Source organism: Camelus ferus, chromosome 34 (genome assembly GCF_009834535.1).
Source record: "Camelus ferus isolate YT-003-E chromosome 34, BCGSAC_Cfer_1.0, whole genome shotgun sequence".
NCBI classification, from domain to species: Eukaryota; Metazoa; Chordata; class Mammalia; order Artiodactyla; family Camelidae; genus Camelus; species Camelus ferus.
In genome coordinates, this window is record NC_045729.1 from 20,211,627 (window position 1) to 20,230,623 (window position 18,997).

At 51.9% G+C, this 18,997-nt stretch overlaps 1 protein-coding gene and 1 pseudogene across 2 annotated transcripts in view; one reads left to right on the plus strand and one right to left on the minus strand.

Moving 5' to 3' along the window:
- The window catches only part of WNT5B (Wnt family member 5B), a 78,579-nt gene that overhangs the window by 42,761 nt on the left and 16,821 nt on the right, over positions 1-18,997 (plus strand). The gene's annotated exons all lie outside the window — the stretch shown is intronic.
- LOC116661385 lies at positions 10,715-10,839 on the minus strand (annotated as a pseudogene).

The following is an 18,997-nucleotide window of genomic DNA, read 5'->3' on the forward strand; positions in this document are numbered from 1 at the left end:
GGGTTTGTTTTTCATCTCAGTGGGGCTTGGGAAAATTGAGAGGCCCAACCCAAAGGTCAGTCTGACTTAAGGTTGCAGACGTCCTCACAGAGAGGGAAGATCTGGCAGGGAAGATCAGAAGGGACCTGTCACTTTTCAACTCCTCATTCAAGAACATAAATGTCCGCAAGGGGGAGGGTACAGCTCAGTGGTAGAGCGCGTGCTTAGCAGGCATGAGGTCCTGGGTTCAGTCCCCTCCTCTAAAAATAAATAAATAAATAAAGCTAACACCCCCCCCCACAACAAAAGTGTATGTGTCCACAAATGAACTCATCTACAAAACAGAAACAGACTCACAGACATAGAGAACAAACATGGTTACCAGGAAGTAGAGGGGGTGGGAAGGGATAAATTGGGAGTCCGAAAATTGCTGTCTTGATTGTGGCCGTGGTTTCATGGGTGTATACGTCTATCAGAGTTTAGCCAGTTGTGCATCTGAAATATGTGTAGTTGACTGTACAGGCACCAGACCACAATAAACGTGTTAAGCAAAAAAAAAAAAAGAATATATGTGTCCAAAAACAGTGACCCAGAGTCTAGCTGGCGGGTGTTGGATCAAAGGCGTTAAAATATGTTGCGTGTGTTTCATCTTAACTCTAACGTACCCACGGCACAGTGCCTGCTGTGTGGTGTGCGAGAGCAGAAACAATGATACAGTGTCTGGATGAAAGACTCCAGGAGTTCTGGGCCACCAACAGCAGTGGACGTCTGAGGTCTATAAGAGGGCGCCTTTCCAGCTACTTTGCAACTTCAAGATTTCTCGAGAACAGCATACATTCTATTCCTAAGTCGTTCTAAGCAGGAGAGTATCCCGGGGCACGGCTCAGGGAGGGAGAGTGACTGCAAATAGAAGCCTTAACTAGAAGCAACAGCAGAATAACCTGACTGAGTAAAGGGCAAAGGGTCTGGACAGACATTTCTCCGAAGAAGACACACAGGTGGCCAACAAGCACAGGAAGAGGTGCTCAGCATCGCTGGTCACTACAGAGACAGCCATCGAGACCGCAGTAAGATGCACCTCATGCCCATGAGCATGGCTGCTGCTGATAAAACAGAAAATGGCGAGTGTTGAGGAGGCTGAGGGCTGGAAGCCTGGTGCTCTGCTAGTGGGAATGCAGAATGGCACAGCTACTTGGGGAAGCAATATGGCTTCTCCTCAAAAACTTAAAAATAGAACTGCCCTATGAGCCAGCAACTCCACTTCTGGGTATATATCAAAAGAAAATAAAACAGAGTCGTGAAGAATGTCTACATCTATATAACAAGTTCACAGCATTATTTGCAGCAGCCAAAAAGTGGGAGTAACCTGAGTGCCTGTTGATGGATGATGGATAAACAAAATGTGGTCTGTGCACACGGTGGAATATTATTCAGCCCTGAAGAGGAAGGAAGTCCTGACACAGGCTACTACAACATGGAGGAAACTTGAGGACATTATGCCAAGTGAAACAGGCCAGACACAAAAGGACAGATACTGTGTTGTTTCACTTACATGAAGTATGAAGAGTAGTCAAAACCACAGAAACAGAAAGTAGAAGGGTGGTTGCCAAAGGCTGGGGGAGGGACAGTTGTTTATGGAAATAGAGTTTCAGTTTTGCAAGATGAACAATTTGGGAAATTTGTTGCACAATATACTTAACACTACTGAGTCGTACACTTTAACATGATTAAGATGGTTAAGTTTTATGTTATACGTGTTTTTACCACAATTAAAAACGAAAAGATTTTAAACAGACCAAACATCCTGAAATAAAGATGTAAATAAATAGGAAAGGTGGGTGAAAATTGTTCTCACATCAGCACCTTGCCAGGAACACCCTGAAATGTTTGTGTGCTCTCCCCCGAGTTGTTTGTTTGCTGTGTCCCTTAGACAAGGGCTTTATCCACCCCAATGAAAATGAGGGCTTGAATCTGGGTAGCTGGAGGCACAGTCCAGTTTGTGTCAAGCTGGAAAAACTCATGCAAGAGAAATGGGGTGCTATTAATAATCATCCCCAGATGAGTGGACACTCCTTCCTCCTACTCTGCAAATGGGGTTGCCATTTGAAATTTGTAATTTGCAGCTGTTGAGTTTGATGTATGTTTTCATACATAGGCACCGGACCAAAGGCTTACAGAGCTGTTGGCCCAATAGCCCCACAGATCAGCAGTGATTTGTTAATGTTCACAAGCTGCTAGGTGCTTGTTACGAAACAGGTAGATACGACAACCCTAAACTAAAAACCAGCCATCTCCAAGCACGTAGTGCTTGGCAGCGTGGGTTTTCTCTCCCCGATCGTTCGGGAGGTGGTCACACAGCTGGCGCGCACCACCGCTGTGTGTCCCGGAGTGAACGAAGGCGCAGAGGGTGTTTCTGCCTCTAAGGCCTCAGGATCCAGGGATGCGCTAGAAAACAGTGACCCTGTTTGTCAGGGGTGTACGTGCCAACGGAGTAACGGTGGTAAATAAAGTGTTTTCAGTTTAGAAGACCACTGCAGAGATGCCTCGAATTTGAATAGGTGTCGGTGGGAGGAAGGTCACTGCGTGGGGTGGCACCTTACGTAGAGAACAGGCTGGGTTTTCCTTACGGGTTTAGGGGGAAATAACGCTCTCGTAGCAAACATACGGTGACATACTTTGTTTTGGTTCCTCAGTATTGAAGCATCAGGTCAATTTTTAAAATCACCTTTTCAAAGAATTCTTAACTTTTTTCTTTTGAAAAAAATTCTCTTTCAAGAATAAGAAACCTTCATTTTAACTCGTGTTTGTCTGGAACTGGAATTTGGCTTCTGAAGGTAGAAATTTTGGGCTCTGGGGGAGGGAACCAGCTTAGTGGCAGAGCGCGTGCCTGGCGTGCGTGAGGTCCTAGGCTCAGGCCCCAGCACCTACATTAAGAAAATAAATAAATAATATTTTCATTCATGGTTGGCTACTGTTTTCATAACGGAGATTGCCTTGAAAAACCTTGTTTTTAAATCAGCTGGCTTTCTCCTCATTTCCCCCCCTCCAACAATAGAGCCTGGTGCTGCACACCCCTGGGGGGTGGAAAGGGGGAGCCATGCAGAGATTGCCTGCCCCCAGGGAGGCCCTGGCCCCGGGGGGGGCTGATGTGCCTGCGACCCAAGGCCCCTGAGCAATCACGGCTCCCCAGGCGGCAGCGCAGGGGAGCCAAGTTTCCAGCAGACTTGCCCTCCGACGTCCTGCACTGGAATCCGGGCTCTCCCATGATCCTTGCATGATCTCTGGCAAAGTGACTGAAATGCTCTGAGCTTCAGTCTCCCCATTTTAGAGATAGAAAAAGTAGTTCCCGGTCACTGAGCTGTTGGGAGAATTCACTGAGAAAACCCGCGCACGGGGGAGGAGGGTCCTGGCGCGGAGCCCGGCCCCTAGCAGGGACCTCATCCACGCTGCTTCTGGTTTTTCCTTCTATAAATATGCCATCCAAAAAAAGCGCCACACAGATGTGCCCCCAAATTGTACAGATACATGCTTGCTGACAGTTAAGCATTTTTTTAATGCTGTTTCCTGTTTTTAAGAAACGTGCAGGTTAAAGGCGAGGAAACAGCAACACAGGAGCATCGTGAGACGGTGCTTCACGGAGCACGAGCCCTCGGTCTTCTCCTCCTGAGTCAGGGAGGGCACGTGTTCCGTTCAGTCCCCAAGACAGGGTCCCGGACGGATGTGCGTCCCCTGGCCCTGACCTCGGCTTCCACCACCAGCTCGCACGCTTTCCTTTGCTCAGAGCAGTGGTTCTCAAACTTGAGCCTGCGTCAGAGCAGCCCGGCAGACGTCTGGTCCAAAGGGCTGGGGGGTCCGAGGAGTTGCATTTCCAGCGGGTTCCCAGGGGTGCTGCTGGAAGAACCTCCCAGCTTTCCTTCTTCTGCTTTAAAACTTTTCTTAAATTATGTAATTTATATAATTATAATATATATAATTATAATTCTTGAAGGCTCTCCCTTTGTAGTGAAGTTAAGATAACATAGGGGGAAAGAAAAGCCTGTGTTCCCAGCCACCATGTTTTGCCTTTCAGTCCGAAGTTTTCCCCGTGATGTAGTAAAGGACCACGGGGTCTCGGTCAGACGGATTCTGGGTTAAAACCTTGATTTTGTCACTTACTAGCTCTGTGACTTTGTGTCCCTCGCCTTTGGTTGGGGGCAGTAATTAGGTTTATTTATTTATTTATTAATGGAGGAACTGGGGATACTGGGGACTGAACCCAGGTCCTCATGTACGCTAGGCATGTGCTCTACCACTGAGCTGTCCCCTCCTTCAGCTCTGTGACTGTGGACAAGCTGTGTAACCACTCAGAGCCTCGGCTTTCTTGTCTGTAAAATGGGACTAGTGGTGTCTGTATGTGGGAGTTTGCGAGGATCGAGTGGAGGTGTCCTCTTAGGGCAGCTCCTGCCATGAAGGCGGCTGGCATTTATTGGGCTTTTCTTGTGTACGGGCTGTTCTTTAACGGACTTTCCGTGTATAAACTTACCAGCTCCTCACAACAGCTCACCTGCACAACTATGAAATGGGTTCCATCATCACCTCCATTTATAGGTCAGGAGGCCACGGCCCAGAGGGGTCACTTGCTCAAGACCAGACAGCCAGCAGCACTGGAACTTGAGCTCTGAGGTCTAGACCCAGCGACCCCTTTCCAAACTGCTAGGCTCCGCTGCCCTAACGACGTCAGTGTGTCATCCCACATTGCTGGGATGCGGTTTCTGTGTGGCACCAGATACGCAGGGTCCATGAAAGCAGTGGTTGCCAGGGAACGAGATGCTGACTCCTCCATGAGCAGTGGTGAGGGGTGGCTTTCCTGCAGGAAGCCTGAGGCCCTAGGGGATTACCCAGGGTAGGTCTGTGTGTGTGTTTGTGTGTGTGTGCATGTGTGTGAGAGAGACAGACAGACAGATGGACAGAGGGTGTGCGTGTGCTCACTGTGGGTGCGTGTGCTGATGCCCGGGGGTGGTCAGCTGCTCCAGCTGGATGCCTGGCTGGCTGGCTGGCTGTGGCCCTGCGTGGTCCCCGACGAATGTGCTTGTGTGTGATCATGTCACCCTCTAGTGGTCACTTCCGTATTAGCCCTTTCTCCACGGAACAGCCCCCTCTTGGTGCTGTGACCTTGGGGCTGGCAGGGGAGAGGGGCAGGATGAGCAGGGGAGCAGGGCTAGCCCTCCCCTGCAGAGAGAACGGGCTGGGCAGGGGGGAAGGCAGAGCAGCTGGAGAGCGGAGGCGCTCCTGCACGCCGGCCCTCTCCAGACCTTCAGTGCGGAAGGCCCCAGGGGTGGAGAAGGACTGTTTGTAACCAGTTCAAGTCTCTTTTCCAAGGGAAGTGGGCAGAGGCCGTGGGACTCACAAGGGCTGACTCAGTCCCAAACCCTCCCCCCGGGGGCAGCGGGCTTCACTGCTTCCCCAGAGCCCGAGGGCTGTGCCCTCTCCACCAGTAAAGGTCGTTTTTGTCAGGATCCTCATGGGTCTGTCGTGTCTTGATAAATATTTCAAAGGCAAGGAGGGCCTGAGACCCATCTTGCTCAGGACTGGCTGTAACTCCAGGCCTGGGACTCTGCCGTCCGCCGCCTGAGGAGCCGGTGGGTGAAGGTTCTCCCCTCTGGAACGGAGCTGGCGCAGAGCCGGGCTTTGCCAGAAGGTCCCATTTGGAGCATTTACATTTCTTACCCGAGGTACAGACCCCGACGAGGAGCACTCGGGATGGGCCCCGAGTTCACAGCCAGGACCCTTTTCTGCCAAGAGGATAGGGTTAAAGGTTAAAAAAACCAGTCACCATCTCAAGGGGTAAAAAACCACAATCCAGCCTCGCTGGTGTTAACTCTTCACGCCCCAGAAAAGGTGGCTGAAGCTGGAGATCACAGTCACGTCTGTCTTGCGAGACGCTGCTTTCCTGAGTGCCAGCTGTTGTTCCCCAAGAGGTCGCACCCGCCAAGCGTGGCCTCCCTGCCCCCCACTTCCCGCGTCAGGGCGTGAAAACCGCACAAAAACCCTGTCCAGGTTTCTCCTACAACGACTTGTCTCAGTCCTGAGACCTAGAGTTCAGCGAGGTTCTTTGTCTGTGGTTTACTGTTTATTTTTAAGCTTCATGTACCAGCTAAGGCCAAAAAGTTCAAGTACCTGACCTGAGTCACCTGTGCGTGCTGGACCGTCAAGGATTCCTTGGTTTGGCCGCTTGAGGGGACCAAGCCCAAGCTGGGCACACTTGGGCGTGAGAAGGAAGCCCAGGGGTGGCACATGCTTCCCTCTAGAGCTCCGAGGGCACCGTGTGGACGTGCAGGGACAGCGCCTGGTTTTACAGATGGAGAAGACAAGGCGTAGAAGTGGCTTTCTTGGGGTCCCGGGGTCTCCCTGGGGCCACAGAGCCTCTCGGAGCCCCTTGCACCCCGTGTTTCAGGGAAGCGCTCTGCCTTTGGAAGGACAGTCAGATGTGGGCAGAAGCCCATAGGAGTGTGACTGATCACTTTGCCCCGAGCGATTAGGTTGCTAACTGATGGAACCACAGCGGAGGAGGGAAATCAGACGTTCTAAGCAGAGGGACCACGTGAGTGGCTGCAAAAGTGCTGCGGGGAAGTGGAAACCACTGACTTCGGGATCTTCCTGAAGCCTGGCCCCCCAGTCCTCTGATCGTATGCCTGTAAGTGTTAGAAGTTTGACATGAATTTGACACAACATTGTAAAATGACTATAACTCAATAAAAAAATGTAAAAAAAAAAAGTTTGACGTGCTTTGAGAAATAATACATAAGCTAAGAAGTTGTCCTAGTTGGCAAAGCGGAAGGTGAGTGAGCCTCATGGGGACCTCGGCAGCCTGGGTCTTACACCTCCCTGGAGGAGTAACTCTCCCAGACTTCAGACACTACTGCAGACCTACAGTCATCAAAACTGCGTGGTACTGGCACAAAAACAGGCATATGCATCCACGGAACAGAAGAGAGAGCCTGGAATTAAACCCACACGCCTGTGGTCAGTCTTCGACAAAGGAGGCAAGATTATACAATGGAGAAAAGACAGCCTCTTCTGCAAGTGGTGTTGGGAAAACTGGACAGCAGCACGTAAATCAGTGAAGTTAGTTAACACTCCCTCACTCCATACACAAAAATAAACTCAAAATGGCTTAAAGACTTAAATATAAGACAGGACACTATAAACCTCCTAGAAGAAAACATAGGCAAAACATTATCTGACATAAATCTCAGCAATGTTCTCCTAGGGCAGTCTACCCAGGTGATGGAGATAAAAGCGAAAATAAACAAATGGGACCTAATTAAACTTACAAGCTTTTGCACAGCGAAAGGAAACCATAAGCAAAACAAAATGACAACATACAGAATGGGAGAAAATATTTGCAAATGATGTGACTGACAAAGATTTAATTTCCAGAATATATAAACAGCTCATACACATTAACAACAACAACAACAAAAAAACAAACAACCCAATCCGAAAATGAGCAGAAGACCTAAACAGACATCTCTCCAAAGAAGACGTACAGGTGGCCAACAGACACGTGAAAAAACACTCAATATCACTAATTATCAGAGAAGCAAATCAAAACTACAATGAGGTATCACCTCATTCAAAAGTCCACAAACAAGAAATGCTGGAGAGGCTGTGGAGAAAAGGGAGCCCTCCTACACTGTTGGTGGGATTGTAATTTGGTGCATCCACTGTGGAAAACGGTACGGAGATTCCTCAAAAAAACTAAAAATAGACTTACCATTTGATCCAGCAGTCCCACTCTTGGGCATATATCCAGAGAAAACTCCAGTTTGAAAAGATACATGCACCCCAGTTTTCATAACAACACTATTTACAATAGCCAAAACACATAGCAACCTAAATGTTTGTCAACAGCTGAAAGGATAAAAAAGATGTAGTGTATATACACAGTGGAATACTACTCTGCCATAAAAAAGAATGAGATCATGCCATTTGCAGCAACATGGATGGACCTGGAAATTGTCATTCTAAGTAAAATAAGCCAGACAAAGACGAATACAATATGATATCACTTATATTTGGAATCTTAAAAAATGACACAAATGAACTTATTTACAGAACAGAAACAGACTCACTGACATCGAAAACAAACTTATGGTTCCAGTGGGGGAAAAGATGGGAGAATAAATTAGGAGTTTGGGATTTGCAGATACACAGTACTGTATATATAATAGATAAACAACAAGGTCCTGCTGTACAGCACAGGGCAATACATTCTTGTAATAACCTATAGTGGAAAAGAATCTGAGAAAGAATATGTGTGTGTGTGTGTGTGTGTGTGTGTGTGTGTGTGTGTGTATAACTGAATCACTATGCTGCACATCAGAGACTAACACAATATTGTAAATCGACTATACTTCAATTAAAAAAAATAACAAAAAAGACATGGAGCTTCTGCTTCCTTAGGCTACAGCTAAGATCTGACCATCATTATTTTCAATATAAACATAGCATTTATTAAAAACACCTTTTAAGGTGACATAAACCAACAGAAAGCTATGACCACCATATAAATTAATATGTAACTAATGCTTTTCTGTGTTACATAGTGTAACATAGGAAGTGCGTAAGATTTGAGCACTTCTTAATCCTTCACCAGCATAAAGAATCCCATGGTTGAAGGGCAGAAGGACACATTAGGGGTGTGGGGTTAACAGATACAAACTGCTACAAAATGGATGAGCACAAGAGGATACTTTATAGCACAGGGAATTACAGCCATTGTCTGTAATAGCCTGTAATAGAGTATAATCTGCAGAAATACTCAACCACTATGCTGTACACCTGAAACTAAGACAATATTGTAAATCAACTGTAATTTTTTAAAAAATTGCCTTTTTTATCATCAGGACATCTTAAAATTATCCAGGGCTCTAGAAGAGCTGGTTATTCAATTCTGATACATGGATCGTGTTCCAATGTTTGTTTCTTTGCTGTTCTGTCTTTCTTTAAAAAAAAAAAAAATCTTTTTTTTTTATTCTGATCATTCAAATTCTAAGACAAAGCTGGAAAAGGGAGCGTTGAAGACCTGAAAATAACATTGTTCACCATTGCTGTTCTACCAGGAAAAAAATAGTACCCCCCCCCCCAAAAAAAAGTGTAAAAGTTGGAGGGAATTAAATTTGCAGTGTTACCCGTGAGAAGGCACCCGGATTCCACACGAAAGCCAAGCTGCTTCCCACCCATCTCTAAACATGACAGATGCAAACACGAGGCGGCCGCAGGTTGCAGCCTGAGTGTTTTCTTAAACATTTCTTAGATGTTAGGGATCCTGAAAGACTGGGCAAGCAGAATGTTCTGTCCTGAATGACTGTCTCCTGGTCCTGTTCAGAACGTCTCCTAGTTCCTTCTCTAGGGGACTGCCCCCACCCCCACCCCTCCCCTCCCCTAACTGGGCAAACTATCTCTAAACATCAAAACAACACCAACAGCAACAAAACAGCTTCTAGAAAGGCCTGTTAGAGGTCCAGCCGGGCTCTGCTCTGCCGCCTTCTGCAGCGTGTCAGCCTGGTTTGCTTTGAGGTTCATGGACCCGGATCCGGGGGTGGATTCGTGGATGTACACAGTGTAAAATTCCTCAAGCTGTGTACTTAAGTCTTGCGTGCGTTACTCTGTGTATATTTTGTTTCCTTCCTTTTTAAGGTGTTTCAATCAGAGGGGGCTTAACAGGTCAAGGGGACTTTACTTCTGTGAGTAGATTATCCCAAATCCTGTTTGTTCAACTGACTAACCAAACAGGTGGGGGTCCTGCCGCAGCCCTGCGCGGCATTGCGGAGGGCCCGGCCCGGGCACCCCCTCGCCTGGGCCGGCCTCGCCCTCCCTGCGCCTGCCTGGTCTGCGGGGCTCCCTGAGCCGGGGCGGTGACCCTCTGGTTCCGCGTCACCCGCAGGCATCTGCTCGCCCGCGCCCTGCGGCCCCTGGTGCAGCGTATGCAGTTGACACTGGATAAATGCTGACTTTCAGTCTGATTTTCCTTTGGTTAATATGCATTGGAAGGAGAGAGAGGGAGAAGGAGGCTGTCTTTTAAAGACGAGACCAGTGGGTCTGTGTGTCGGGAGCACCCGGGATGGGCAGGACGCACAAACGTCCCGCTGCTGCCTCTGCGCAGCGCTCCACACCCCTCCCCTCTGAGCGGGGCGGGACCCCGCGCTCGCTGGGCTCTGCTGTGTGGTTTTCCGTGGACTTTTTGGTCACCGATGTCGGCTTCCAAGGGGGTGTGTGTGGTTTCTCTCGACACGAACACAAGCGCCTTTTCCCGCTGAGGTTTCCCGAGGGGTCCGGTCACTTTCAGCTGGAAGTCGCCATGGGGATGCTCTGCCATTTTCACTCGTTTCAGCCGCAGGTGAGAAGCACGGGCCTCTCCGTGGGGCGGCGGGGGCAGCCTCTCCTGTGCCGCCAGGAGGGCACGGATGCCCCGGCAAGGCTCCCAGCCACCACCTGCATCTGCTGGTGGCGCATCAGAGCATCGGATCGCGCCGTCTTGCCTGTTACCGCCGCCCCAGGTGGTGGCGTCCCCAGGCTGGGGCCCTGTGCAGAGGATCAGGTACACTCCTCCTTGTTCTCGCTCCTGCTAATGTGTCCTTGATTTGAACCCAGGGGGCACTGGCTACTCGGCATTTTTTGCAGAGGGTCCTCATTAGAATTTCCTTCTGTCAGTTTTTAAAATCTACTTTTTCGTTGAAGTATAACGAGCACGTAAAAGAGAGGCCTTATTGTGAATTTGCGTGTCATCCTTGCACAGAGGCCGTGCTGGTCTCCAAGACACGTGCAGAAGACGCAGACCTTCTCTGCATCCTTCCAGTTTTACGGCTGGAAAAGCTGCAGGAGCGCTTAGATCTGTTATTGTAAACTAAGGTTCTGACTGCTTTGGAAACCCAGTGTTGTTCTGCTTTGCTGATGGAACCCAGATGGCAGCAGAGAGTGGCTTTTCTCTCACCATCTGAACCACTGCACGTGCAGACATCACCTGGACGCAGAGGGTGACGTCGGGGCAGGGCTGTGAGCGCGGGGCAGGGTTGGCTTTGGGGAGACCACAGAGCCAAAAAAACGCCTCCTGATCTACACCTCCACCCTCTGTGCGACGGCAGCGCACATTGAGTTACAGGGTTACAGGCTGTCTTCGGCCAAAACACGTCTTTGAGCTAGCATTAGCCGGGCAGAGCCAGGGTCTCCCCAGCCCATCTGCCCCCCACGTCATCACAGGCAGTGTCTGTTTAGGGCTCCTCCGTAGACTCTTTACTCCTGGACAAGTCGGAAGGGGCTCTCCGGATCCTGGGTGGAATTTGTAGCCCTTTTGACACTGGGTGGGGCTGTCTCAGGAAGAGAGAAGACACGGAGCCCACGACGCTCTGCTTCCGCTGGTTTAGCGCGTAAGGGGAGGCAGGCGTGCTCTGGGAGGCCCAGCGCAAACCTACATTGCCACACATTGCCGGCGGGGGAGCTGGTGCCCGCTCTGGACAAGATCCTCTGGCCTCTGGCTGGCCGCTGGCTGGAAGGCTCGGGCACTGATAACCCCACTCCCCGCTTCGGTCCTGCCTCAAGTGCTCTAATCTTGAAACGAAATGACCTATGAACGAGGAAGCACAAATGGCTAATAGCCATCTAAAAGTCACGCCTTTGCTGATAACCAAAGAAACGCAGTGCAAAATGAGATAGTATTTCCTACCCATCACAAAGGAAGGTTTTTGTTTAAGGGTACTGTCCAAACATCTTAACTCACTTTGTTTTTCAAAACCAAAAACTCCTTCAGTGTTCCATCAGGCTTTCCCTTCATGAAAGGGTGGACATTTTTTAAACAATTTCTTTGGACAGCATACTAAATTGCCCAGTGGACTTAATGAGCCAAGTTAACCGGATTGGTTGACAGGTCAACAGCTGCCAGGGGTGTCAGGGCTGGAGGGGTGTTAGGGCTCATATGGGTCAAGGCTTTATCCTCGCCGGGGGGAGTCGGGGCGCGGGGCAGGTGCGCTGCTTGTCTGGGTCACACAGGCACGAAGGGCTGGACCTGCCCTAGCAAAACGCGATTGCTGTTCATTCGGTCTTGCGGCTGGTGAATGGCTTAGGATACGGATTCAGCCTTTTTTTCTTTTTAAAACCCTCTGTGGTGATGTGCTCCACTGTCTCCCCAGACAGAAAAAACGTCGTCGACCTCACAGAGCTGAAATCAGGCGGCGTCTCCCTGCTCGCTGTCTGTCCTTGTGTGGCTGGACGCCTCTCTGAATTTTTTTGTTTTAATTCTTATGTGTTTATTGAAGTGTGGTCGACTTACGGTGTTGGTTTCAGGTGCACTGCAACGCCTCTCTGCCGTCTTAATGACGGTTGCCGTCCATCCACAGTCGCAGTCCCTTCCATAGACTTGGAAACCACGTGAGCAAGTAGAAACACACATAAGGTGTTTATCGTCCAAAAGGGGATTTTTTCAAGTACGTGGATGAGTCTGTTCCTAAGCAGCGTAGGGCTGGAAGAGTTTGTGTTCACTAAGGTAGTAACAGCGCCTGTAATGGACAAACGCCAGGTGTAAGCTGGCTCTAAAGCCATGGGTGCAGTTACTAACCCGCGTGGAAACCGAGGTGCGTGTTCCTTGTTGGCGGGCGGCTCCCCAGCTGGCAACTCGGGGACCGTGGGGTCGTTGTCTCCTGACTCTGGCTTTAGTCCTCACTTGAAAGCCACCACGCTTGTCAGAAAGAGCACGGGGGACTGCTTGTCGGAGGTCCCGTGAAGGGCCAGGCCTGGAAGTTGCCTGGACCCAGTCGCGTCACCATCTGATGACATCCCAGAGCCGCGGAGGCTGGAAAACGTAATCGGGCCGTGGGACCAGCACGTCAGCTCTGCCGCTAGTAGCCTCTGAGTGTGCAGAGGGGGAAGATGTCACGGGGTGACGGCCCATCTCAGCAAGTACAGAGATGCCCAGGAATGCGGAAGTTGTTCATATTGTTTCCACTCTGAACTATATCTTCTGTTAATCGTAATGAAGGCGTTTCTGCCGACTCATCCTGCGTGTACGCGCCTTCGCGCTGAGTGGTTTCTTCAGTCAAGTGGCGATTCTTTCGAATTGGTGCCGTGTTTACGAGGGGGCCAGATCCCCCGGATCAGACCTGTGCCAACCACCCAGTGTCGCCTCGGGGACGAGTGTAAAGGTGGCGAGCTCTCCCCAGAGCCGCACGCGGACGCGCTGCCATCAGAATTCTTTATCCAGTTTGGCCATGACTGAGGCCGGTGGTCGGGAGGCCCGTGCTGATGGTTGGTGCCCCCCCGGACATTTGTCACCCTCGTGGCCAACAACGCAGGGACCCCGCCTCCTCCCATCCTCCCGCTCAGGCTGACACATCCTCTTATCTGGTCTCCTTATCCTGTCTCTGCCGGGTCCGCCTGCCACCAGCAGCCCGGCTCCCAGCCTCCAGCCGCCCGGCTCCCAGCCTCCAGCCCTCCCTCCCTCATCCACCCATGGTACTACCTGCAGACCGTGGCCAGGTTTCTGAGTCCCATCTGATGCTGCTTTCTCTCCTGGCCAAGCGCCTCAGGTGTCCTGCAGACGCAGAAGGAGGCCCCAGGTGCTGGGGCAGGGGACCCAGGCTCTTCCATGGGAGGGGGCCCAGGAGGAAGCACCTGCCTCACCAGGAATGAATGACTTCTGTTTTCCTTTGAATTTTGGCGCCCTCCCTCCCTCTCTCTGTTGGCAGCAGTTGGATTTTGGACATGAAACTGTTGTAATGGTGTTCTTGTCATTCTCCAGATCTGTTAGGGGTTTTCAGGCCTCTCTGCACCTCTGCCCAGCAGGAGGGCCTCACCCTCCCATCTCCACCTGTGGGAGTCCCGCCCGTCCTCTGAGGGACAAATTCAGGTACCGCCTCTGTCGTGGAGCACTCCGTCCTTAGGAAGGAATCTGTCTTTCTTGGGACGAATGACTGGGTGCAGTTACTAGGATAAGAGCTGAAGAGCCGTTGCTGCCTCCTTCCTAACGCGGCGCTCTGCTAGCTGCTGCGATCTGGCCAAGTCTGCCCGCCCCGCAGGAGCACGCGCGTGTCTCCCGCTCGGCTTTGGGTCAGGGCCAAGCGTGCTCAGTAAGGCGCACTGGTCTGCGCCGGCGTCACACGAAGATCTCCATCTGAATTACTTTCTGGCGTTTTCACTGGGTCGGAGCTTTTTCTGTAGTGAGTAGCAGATACTGAATAGCCAGTCACTGAGTTCTGATGAAGGGGCCATTACTCCCAACGCCCTTACGGTGATCACCTGGAAGGCTGAGAAGCAGAGGCTGCACTGGAGCAGGAGGCTGAGGCCCGGGCCGGCAGCGGGGTGCTGACCCCGGGCCGGGCGCTGCGGCTGCTGTCCTCGCCCGGGCGCCTGTGGTCTCTTGCGTGCCAGCCCTGTTACAGCCCTTACTACACTGGACACAACTCACAGGTTGCACGTGGCGCGTGTGGCTTTGCTGATGGTGGCGATGCTTTGTTTCCTTGCCTGCTTTCCTCTCCAGACCAGCTCTGTCCGTAAACTCGGTGATGATGGAGATGTTCTGTGACCTGTCCCCGACAGTGGCCCCGCGCCACATGTGGGTACCGAGCGCCTGGCGCGTGGCTGCCGCTGCTGAGACAGGAGCGTTTAACGTCAAGTCCTTCTAACCTTAACTAGCGACAAGTGACCGGCAGCTACCGTGGCGGACAGGGCAGTGGTGCTGAGCTCCTGGGACAGTGACAGCTTCCATGTTCACTGTCCCTTCCTGCGCGCTGCGGGGCGCTCAGCGGGCCCACAATAGGTATCTGTCATGTGGTGAACGCTTAACATTTCCCCAGGTGGCTGAAGAGTGCTGGGAGCTGGCTGGGCGTCTGTGTGTCACCTCACTCTGCAGCCCCGACGATGCCGCGCGGACCACACGGCCCGGCCTCTGTCCCTGCGACCTTCACTGGGTAGCAGGCAGCAGGGGAGCAACTCAGCAGGAGGGCTGGGAGCCCCGAGGAAGAGGCCTGGTGGAGCCAAAAAGAAATGAAAGGACCTCTGTAGTGAACTGGGAGCCCCTCCACCTGCCTGGGCTTGGATTTGGTGATCCAGCTTTTTTCCGGAGGTGGCCGCAAAGGTCGTTGAACCCCCCAAATCAGAACCTGCGAGACCCACAAACCTGACCTGGAGACCCTAGTTCTGGGAAAAGAAACTTTGTGGGTGTCAGGCCAGCGAGGGGAGGAGGGGCCGCCTGGCTGTGAATGTCTCCCTGTGAGGAAGGAGATGGGGGCTCCTGCCAGGGGTGAGCGCTCCCTGCCCCTGGTTTTCATTAGAAAGCTGCTCGGGGCCTTGTCCCCGCGGGGTCCCCTTCGGCCGGTCCACCCTCGGCGTGTCCCCTGCGCCTGGCACTCCCCGTCAAGCCCGGTGGATCCACGCTGTTTCTTCTGTGATGTCCTTCTCACTGCGGTAGGCACCTCCCACTTGTTCATAAAAATGAAATCACTATCCTGTTTTTCTGAATGGAAATTGCCAATTTGGGGAGCAGAAGGTTGGCAGCGTCAGTCAGATTCCAAGAGAGCAGGAAGACTAGCGGCAGGGGGTGGGGAGGGTGTAGCTCAGGGGTGGAGCTGGTGCTGAGCACACACGAGGTCCTGGGTTCGATCCCCAGTACCTCCATTAACAAAAAAAGGGGGAAAAAAGAAAGACTAGAGTAATGTGAGGCAATAACTTATCCAAAATCTCTCTTTCTGAGATGGAATGACAGAATTCTTTAGAAAAAAAAGAACCAGTATGTGTAACTGCTTTCAGAAGACCCCGTATGTGCAAATCCAGACTTGTAAAGGGCTCAGAGTGATTATTCATATGCTATGTGTAACAGACACACAATATAAATACGATCTATAACCCGTATGGTAAGCTTTCTTTAAATAACGGAGGGGCATACTTAGAAGACTTTGCAAACCTGACAAGCTAAACAGATGTGTGAGGCAGCCAGCAGAGATGCGATAGAGACCAGCAGGGAGTGTGGAAAATTCGAGTCCCTGTGTACCCCTCCCCCCACCACGAGGGAAGCGTCTTCCAAAAATGTAAAAATATTGTGTGAGTCAGAGAGATTTGGTTACCTGCCAGTTGGTGATCCCTGCTTTTTTAAATAGCAAATTTTCCCAGGTCCTTTTAAAATACGCTTCAGTTTGCAAAAAGAGGAGCCCCTTTACTCGGCAGCATGAGACAAACACTTCAACTCCAACTGGCTCGTGGCCTGGACGGAGGCCGCCCGAGGGGGGGTCCGGAACTCCGTTTACCTGCATCCTCCGCTCTGTCCAGACCAAGGACTTTGCAGAAGTGGGTGGCATTTGCCCAGGTCAGGGGCTTTACCCGGAGTCGCAGACCCAGTGAGAATGAGGATGTGGAGGAAGCAGGGAGCGTCCGACAGCTCCCCAGCTCCCCAGCTCCCTTGAGAAGAAAGCCGGGCACCTTCAGAGCATCTTCTTAAGTGCTTCTCACGTCTCAGGGTTCCGGAGAAGGAAAACTTCCTCGTTCTTACCTTCCAGCGGACGTTTGCTTGGGGAGAAAACTGCTCTCCCAAGTGAGATGCAGAGTCCGCGGGATTCTGCCCCTCCGGGAGCCACGCGGGGGCCGGGGAGTTGCGTTTCTCTGAAACGTCGAGGGGCGGGCTTTGGCCGGGTGGCCTGAGGATCCGTCTCCGTGTGCGGCTGCCCTGCACCTCGTTGAGGGCGGTCTTGCTCTGTGCTTCCCAAATGGTGGGAAGTTTGTCACCGTGATTAACTTATCACTGTGAATGACAGACGCGTGTCTGGGGAAGGGCAATTTGGCATTTCTCTAAAAGCCAGGATTAAGGTCTCATCACTCCTACCCGCCCTCTACCCACCTCATCTCATCCCCAAGGTGTGATTTCCCCTGTAGGCCGGAGACACAATGGGAAAGGACACGGGGTGTCTGGGAGGCAAGACTTCCCAAGGGCTATAAAAAGCGATGTGATGGAACTGGGGATCCCCCTACAAAAAAAGATACATTTATAGAGGCTGCGGCAGTTGAGCTGAGAAGGAAAACGGCACCTGGGGCGTCTGTCAGAGGCTGTGGAGCTTTCTGACGAAGCCTTGGGTACTTCGGAGCACGGATCTTTGGTCTCCCCTTAAAAAATATTTTAAAGAGGATAATATCTATGAAAAGAAATCTGTGCCGGAGAAACAGGACTAAATAGTAATTATTGAGACAGAAGGAGGTTTTACCAGGTCCTGGCTTCCCGGCGTGAGCGGGAAGGGATGAAAGGCTGCCCGGCTCCCTGCGCTTCCCGCGAGGCTGGGCCAGGCCTCACGCAAGAGCACGGGGCCCGCGTGGCTGGCGCGGAAGCCCTGACCCCTCCCTCCCGCCGGCCCCACCCGCCCTGGGACAGGCGTCCCACGTGGCTGTCTCTGCACCTGAGATCTCCAGCGTTCGTTTCGCGCAGAGATCTCTCTCTGAGTGCGAGGACCGCTTTATAAGCAAAAAACGAAAAACGAGTAAAGAAAAATACGCCGCATGCCCCCGAGACGACAGCTGTATTTTCCGCGGAGATGATATACCGAGGCCCCTCAAGCCGCTGGACGTTCTTCCCACTTAGCAATGGTTCTTGTTGTGTGACGTCACCTGTGCAGAGACGCCCGCGGCCACAGCTTCACAAGTCGCCGTGAAGTGCCCTGCCAAGTGCGCCCCCGCTGCCCAGGCGGGTCGGGCCTCGCCGGCACCTGGAGCCCATGTGCCCCTCCTTCCCCGCGGGGGAAGCTCCTGTCCTGATGCTTGTAGCAGCCACTTCCTCCTGGGTACGCCCTGCTGTGCGGGTCCCTGAACACGGCCGTGTCGCTGGGAATGGAGTCGCGGTTTCCAGGCTCCTTCGTGACTTGCTGCGCCCCTGCGCCCCGCCTGGAAGCTGCGGGAACGCTGTTGCCTGTAACCGCGGTTCGTCCGTCCTCGTTACTGCCTGACACTGCACGGTGTTAGCGCATTACAACGAGTTGGGCCAGACGTTGTCGACGGGCATGCGTGTGACCTCCAGTCTGAGGCTGTCGCGTTCCTGACACGCGTCCCCGTGCACACGTGGGCGGATTCCTCCAGGAGATTGCTGCGCGGTCAGGCACACTTAAAAAAAATGTAACAGGTTTATTGAGCTATAATTCACCTACCATGTACGTCACCCATTTAAAGTGTATAATTCAGTGGTTTTAATGTATTCCTAGAGTTAGGCAGCCGTCACCACAACCGTCAGTAACACGTTTAAGTGAACTCGTATGTTATTAATTACAAGGGCCTACATACTCATGGACCGTCGGCGTGAGTGACGGATTTATTCATCTGAGGCGGTGTCTGTCTGCACATGCTGAGGTCCTGTGGCGTCCGGAGGCCTTTAGCCCTCAGGTGGGGAGCCGCCTGTGTTAGGCCTTGCATGTGGAAATCTGCCATTAAAGACAGACATACATGTAGATGTGTTACTTGAAGAACTTTGGGCTTTAATTCATTGCCCGTTACTCTGGGTGGTTCTGTGACCGTGGCGCTCACATTTTCATGGGCATCAGAGGCCCCCGGAGGGCCTACTAGAACAGGCTGCGAGGCCGCACCCTCAGAGGCCCAGAGTCGGTGGGCCTGGGCGGAGCCTGATGACCACATGCCTGGTTGGTTTCCAGATGACTCCAGCACTGTTGGCTGGGGGACCGTACTTTGAGAAGCCTGTAGCTGGCTGTTACCTTGGAAACTGGGCAGCTGTGTGAGGAAGGAACTCACTGCATCCCCTAATAGATGAGATGGGGTGTGAGCCCCAGTTTGTGGGTGGGAAAAGGGGCGGTTAGCGGGTTCTTTTAGTAGCTCAGAGCCTGGCGGTGACAATGGGGGGGAGAGTAAGGTGTAAGTTTAAGACGTATCATGGAGTCATGACCCAGAGGCCTTGACAGTTGATTTGACACAAAGGGTAAAGGTGAGAAGGAGTCAAAAAGGACACGGGGATTTCAGGCCCGGACCCCGGAGGGAACTGGAGGACAGCGAGCAGGCGGGACTGCAA